Source organism: Canis aureus, chromosome 1 (genome assembly GCF_053574225.1).
Source record: "Canis aureus isolate CA01 chromosome 1, VMU_Caureus_v.1.0, whole genome shotgun sequence".
In the NCBI taxonomy this organism is placed as follows: Eukaryota; Metazoa; Chordata; class Mammalia; order Carnivora; family Canidae; genus Canis; species Canis aureus.
Window position 1 is genome coordinate 105,468,697 of NC_135611.1, and position 5,625 is coordinate 105,474,321.

Here is a 5,625-nt window from a genome sequence, read left to right on the forward strand (position 1 = left end):
AAGTTTCAACTTGTGATTGAGTTCAAGTTTCAAATCATTGTGGTCTGAAAATATGCAGGGGACAATCCCAATCTTTTGGTATCGGTTGAGACCTGATTTGTGACCCAGTATGTGGTCTATTCTGGAGAAAGTTCCATGTGCACTTGAGAAGAATGTGTGTTCAGTTGCGTTCGGATGCAAAGTTCTGCATTTATCTGTGAAATCCATCTGGTCTAGTATATCATTCAAAGCTCTTGTTTCTTTGGAGATGTGGTTATAAGATGTCATTTGCAGAAAGCGCCATGTTGAAGTCTCCCAGTATTAGTGTATTATTATCTAAATGTGTCTTTACTTTGCTTATTAATTGATTGATATACTTGGCAGCTCCCACATTAGGGCATAAATATTCATGATTGTTAGGTCTTCTTGTTGGATAGATCCTTTAAGTATGATATAGTGTCCCTCTTCATCTCTTTTTACAGTCTTTGGGATAAACTTTAATTTATCTGATATGAGGATGGTTACCCCTGCTTTCTTTTGAGGACCATTTGAACGATAAATGGTTCTCCAACCTTTCATTTTCAGGCTGGAGGTCTCCTTAGATCTAAAAGGAGTCTCTTGTAGACAGCAAATAGATGGGTCTTGCTTTTTTATCCAGTCTGAAACCCTGCGTCTTTTGATGGGATCATTAAGCCCATTCATGTTCAGAGTAACTATTGAAAGATATGAATTTAGTGTCATTGTAATACCTATTCAGTCCCTGTTTTTGTGGATTTTTCCTTTGGGTTTCCTTTTTCTTTTACAGGGTACCCCTTAATATTTCTTGCAGAGCCGGTTTGGTGGTCACATATTCTTTCAGTTTCTGCTTATCTTGGAAGTTCTTTATCTCTCCTTCTATTCTGAATGAGAGCCTCGCTGGATAAAGTATTCTTGGCTTCATGTTCTACTCATTTAGGACCCTGAATATATCCTGCCAGCCCTTTCTTTTCTGCTAAGTCTCTGTGGAGAGGTCTGCTGTTAATCTGATATTTCTCCCCATATAAATTAAGGATCTCTTGTGGCTCGCTGCTTTAAGGATTTTCTCTTTATCTTTGGAATTTGCAAGTTTCACTATTAAATGTTGAGGTATTGAATGGTTTTTATTGATTTTTTGGGGGGGGAATCTCTCTATCTCCTGGATCTGAATGCCTGTTTCCCTCCCCAGATTAGGGAAGTTCTTAGCTATGATTTGTTCAAATATGCTTTCTGGTCATCTCTCCCTTTTGGCGCCCTCTGGAACCCCAATTAAATGTAGATTTTTCCTCCTGAGGCTGTCACTTATTTCCCTTAACCTTTCCTCATGGTCTTTCAATTGTTTTTCTCTTTTTTCCTTAGCTTCCTTCCTTGCCATCAACTTGTCTTCTATGTCACTCACTTTTTCTCCACCTCTTTAACCCTCATCATTAGGACCTCCAGTTTGGATTGCATCTCATTTAATTGATTTTTAATTTTGGCCTGATTAGATCTAAATGCTGCAGCCATGAAGTCTCTTGAATCTTTTATGCTTTTTTCCAGAGCCATCAGTAGCTTTATTTTTAAGATTTTATTTATTTATTCATGAGAGACACAGAGAGAGAGAGGCACAGACACAGGCAGAGGGAGAAGCAGGCTCCATGTAGGAAGCCCAACGTGGGACTCAATCCTGGGTCTCCAGGATCATGCCCTGGGCTGAAGGCAGCGGTAAACCACTGAGCCAATCGGGCTGCCTTACCAGTAGCTTTATAATTGTGCTTCTTTTTTTTTTTTTTTTTTTTTTTTTTTTTTTTTTTTTTTTTTTATAATTGTGCTTCTGAATTGGCTTTCTGACATCGAATTGTAATCCAAAATCTATAACTCTGTGGCAGAGAGTACTTTTTCTGATTCTTTCTTTTGTGGTGAGTTCTTCTTTCAAGTCATTTTGCTCAGTTCAGAGTGGCTAAAAACGAGTTGTACTGGGAAAAGAAAAAAAAAAAACAAAAATCAAAACAACAACAACAACAACAAAAACAAGGAGTGGTATCCTCTGGTTCTATATACTGTAAATCCCTCAACTTCCCCTGGAGCTTTCCAGCGGTGCTCGGCCAGGAACTTGCTCTTCCCCTGTCCTTCCTTTTTTTTTTTTTTTTTTAATTTTTATTTATTTATGATAGTCACACACAGAGAGAGAGAGAGAGGCAGAGACACAGGCAGAGGGAGAAGCAGGCTCCATGCACCGGGAGCCCGATGTGGGATTCGATCTAGGGTCTCCCGGATCGCGCCCTGGGCCAAAGGCAGGCGCCAAACCGCTGCGCCACCCAGGGATCCCTTCCCCTGTCCTTCCTGCTGGTCTTCTGGAGGAGGGGACTGCTGTGCATATTCTCAGGTGTGTGCATGGCTCAGTGGGAGTGTTTATCCTGTGAGGCCCCTGTTCCCTGGCGGCCCTCCCTCTTAGGCACAGGGTGACACCACGAGGAACAACAACATTGGCAGCGGCCAGCTCTCCAGCCCTGGGGTCAGTTCCCGCAGTAACTACCGCAGTCTCCCAGTCCGCACTGGTCTGGATGCTCCAGAGGCTGGGGGCACTGACCTGCATGGCTTGGGGGCCCCCAGGGGCAGGAGAGTCCTCGCTGTCCTGTTTCCTCCACGCCTCTGCCTGTCCCGGGGGGAGCGCAGGATCCTGGATTGTGTCTGCTCAGTGCCCAGGGATCCGCGGCCTGTGCTGCTGGAATTGTGCTCCTGGGGCCAGGGCTCCTGAAGGCAGCAGGGCGCAGCCCCCTCCCCCGGAGCCGCTGCCTGAGCTTCTCCTAAGGTCCCACCAGGCGCGTGCTCTAGCCCTTTACAGAGCTCGGCCCTGGGTCTGTGGCAGGCTCTCCTCCCGGTGCACTTCCTCTGTTAGTGACCCTGGGAGACTGGAGACTCCATTGCCCCTCCTGCGGTTCAGCCCAAGTTCCCTGCTGAGCACCTTTCTGTGGGAAAGAATACTGTGTGGATTTTTAAAGTTCCTGCTTCTCTGGGACTGGGCTTTCCTGTCCCAGGAGGCTTTCGCTGTCAGCCTTAGCCCGGCTCCTGGGGGGAGCCCCTTCCCCCACTTGATTCTTTTTTATTTTTCCACCTTCCTACCTTGTTAGAAGTGCAAACTCTTTTATCTGTAGAGTTCTAGCTGTTCTCTCTTTAAATCTCAGGTCGAATTCATAGGTTTTCAGGATGATTTGAAAGTTATCTAGGTCAGTTGGTGGGGACAGGTGACTTGGGGACCCTACCTCTCCGCCATCTTGCCCCACCCCCCAAAATAAATATTTAGATAGCAGTCCTAAGCTCACAATGAATCTACTATTTAAACTTATACAATGCATTTGTTTCCATGCCTTCTTGATGTCATTTTGAATATTTGTCTTGAAGAATCTATTTCAATAATTATTATGTCATTCCTAGTAGAATTTCATTTAGTCCTCCTTCATTATATCATATATAATCAATAATATTTAAAAATAGCCTCTATTTTAATCACATTTTGTCTCCTCTACATGTTTCAAAATCCAGATATTAGCCCACCATGTGGTAGTACAAAGATTTTGGTGATTGCCACCATGTATGCTTGTTCCAGGGATAAGGATGGACACCTTTTCTATCACCATCATCAATATTGGGCCATTTTTGTCCCTATAAACCCAACATTCATTTTAGATCATCTTTCTATAGGATTTTATGGTAGTCAGAGTATTATCAGCTTATTTGCATCTTTAAATATTCATAGGTAACACTGGCCTATTAAATAAACTTATAGCAGTGTCTGGGTGATTCAGTCAGTTAAGTGTCTGCTTTCGACTCAGGTCATGATCCTGGGGTCCTGAGATGGAGCCCTCCATCTGGCTCCCTGCTCAGCGGGGTGGAGGGGGCGGGGAGCCTGCTTCTCCTCTCCCTCCCCCGACCCATGCTCTCTCTCTCAAGTAAAATCTTTTTATTTTTTTTTATTTTTTTTAAGTAAAATCTTTTTAAAAAATACGATAAGCTTATAGACATAATTATAAAATTGCCAGAATCACAATTACTCATGAAGATCAAATTACTTAAAAATGGCAAATGATAGCAGCAAAATTAAGTCCAGATGTTGAGGTGAGGACCTGAGTAAAACTACTTTTTTTCATGTAGCATCACGATTGAGATACTTGTCTTTGTAGCTAGAAAACACAAATCCAGTTTCTGATGCTGCTATCTGGAAGGATGTGAGCTAGAGTGGTTGTACACGCTGTGCTTAGGGTCTCCTCACTTGGAAAAATAATAAAACAACAGTACTTATTTAGAAAGTGGACGATTCAATCAGTTATTGCACACAAAACATTACTTAGTGACTCTACTTTAATCACTATATAAAGCATAATAGGCCCCACCCAATGACAGATTTGGGGTTGAAACATTTCCCTGGTGACTCTGGATGCAAACTTTTTTTTCCTGTGTTCACAGAGTAGCAGGGATGTGTTCTTCAGCACCACCTGTCTCATATTTTCCTGGTGACCACCATCAGTCCCAGAAATGCCACACGGATAGAGTTTAAAGTTAAAGCTCCCAAATACACTGGTATCTCTCTGTACCTGTGCTGGATTTTGCACATGCTTACATATATTTTTTTCAGGCACGTTTGGTAAATGGAGCAACACAAACATTACGAAGCAAAATGGTTCAGGATACTGCTCTAGGACTCTTTTTTTTTTAAATAAACTTATTTTTTATTGGTGTTCAATTTGCCAACATATAGAATAACACCCAGTGCTCATCCCATCAAGTTCCCACCTCAGTGCCCGTCACCCAGTCAACCCCATCCCCCGCCCACCTCCCGTTCCACCACCCCTAGTTCGTTACTAGGACTCTTCTTGACCAAAATAACATCCACACTATTTGTAGCTTTTTAAAACCTTTAAAAAATATTTTCTTTATTTATTTGAGAGAGAGCGTGCATAAGCTGGGGAGAGAGGCAGACAAAGAGAAGCAGATTCCCCACTGAGCAGGGAGGTGACAACAATGACGATGATGACAATCCCAGGACCCCAAGATCATGACCTGAGCCACCCAGGTGCCCTGAGCCTTTGGTTTTGATGATTCACACGCCTAGGATGGATCAGGAAGAGGGAATAAGGTATCAGATATTGCATGACCCTGAAGGTCAACTATGTGTTTTTACCTCAAGCCTAAGAGAAGACCTTGTCATTTGATTGTTTATAAGTGGGGAGAGATTGCCATACATTTTTTTCCTGTATCTTATGGCAAGAATCAGCTAAATGATGAAAATAAGGCAATAAACTAAACACAGGAGATGTCAGGGCACCCAGCTGGCTCAGGAAATAGCGAATGTAATGTAACTTTTTTTTTTTTTTCAGCATGTGACTCTTGACCTTGATATTGTGAGTCTGAGCCCCAAGTTGGGTGTAGAGATTACTTAAAAGTAAAATATTTTTTCTAAAAAAACACACAGAAGGATTCCTGGGTGGCTCAGCAGTTTGGAGCCTGCCTTCGGCCCAGGATCAAGTCCCATGTCCAGCTCCCTGCATGGAGCCTGCTTCTCCCTCTGCTCTGTCTCTGCTTCTCTCTCTCTGTGTCTCTCATGAATAAATACATAAAAGCTTTAAAAAAAAACACACAGAAAATTTCTCGGGA

At 42.8% G+C, this 5,625-nt stretch overlaps 1 protein-coding gene across 8 annotated transcripts in view; it reads left to right on the forward strand.

The window, feature by feature from the left end:
- Positions 1-5,625, forward strand: part of LOC144280680 (uncharacterized) — a 47,035-nt gene that overhangs the window by 19,219 nt on the left and 22,191 nt on the right. The window lies entirely within an intron of this gene.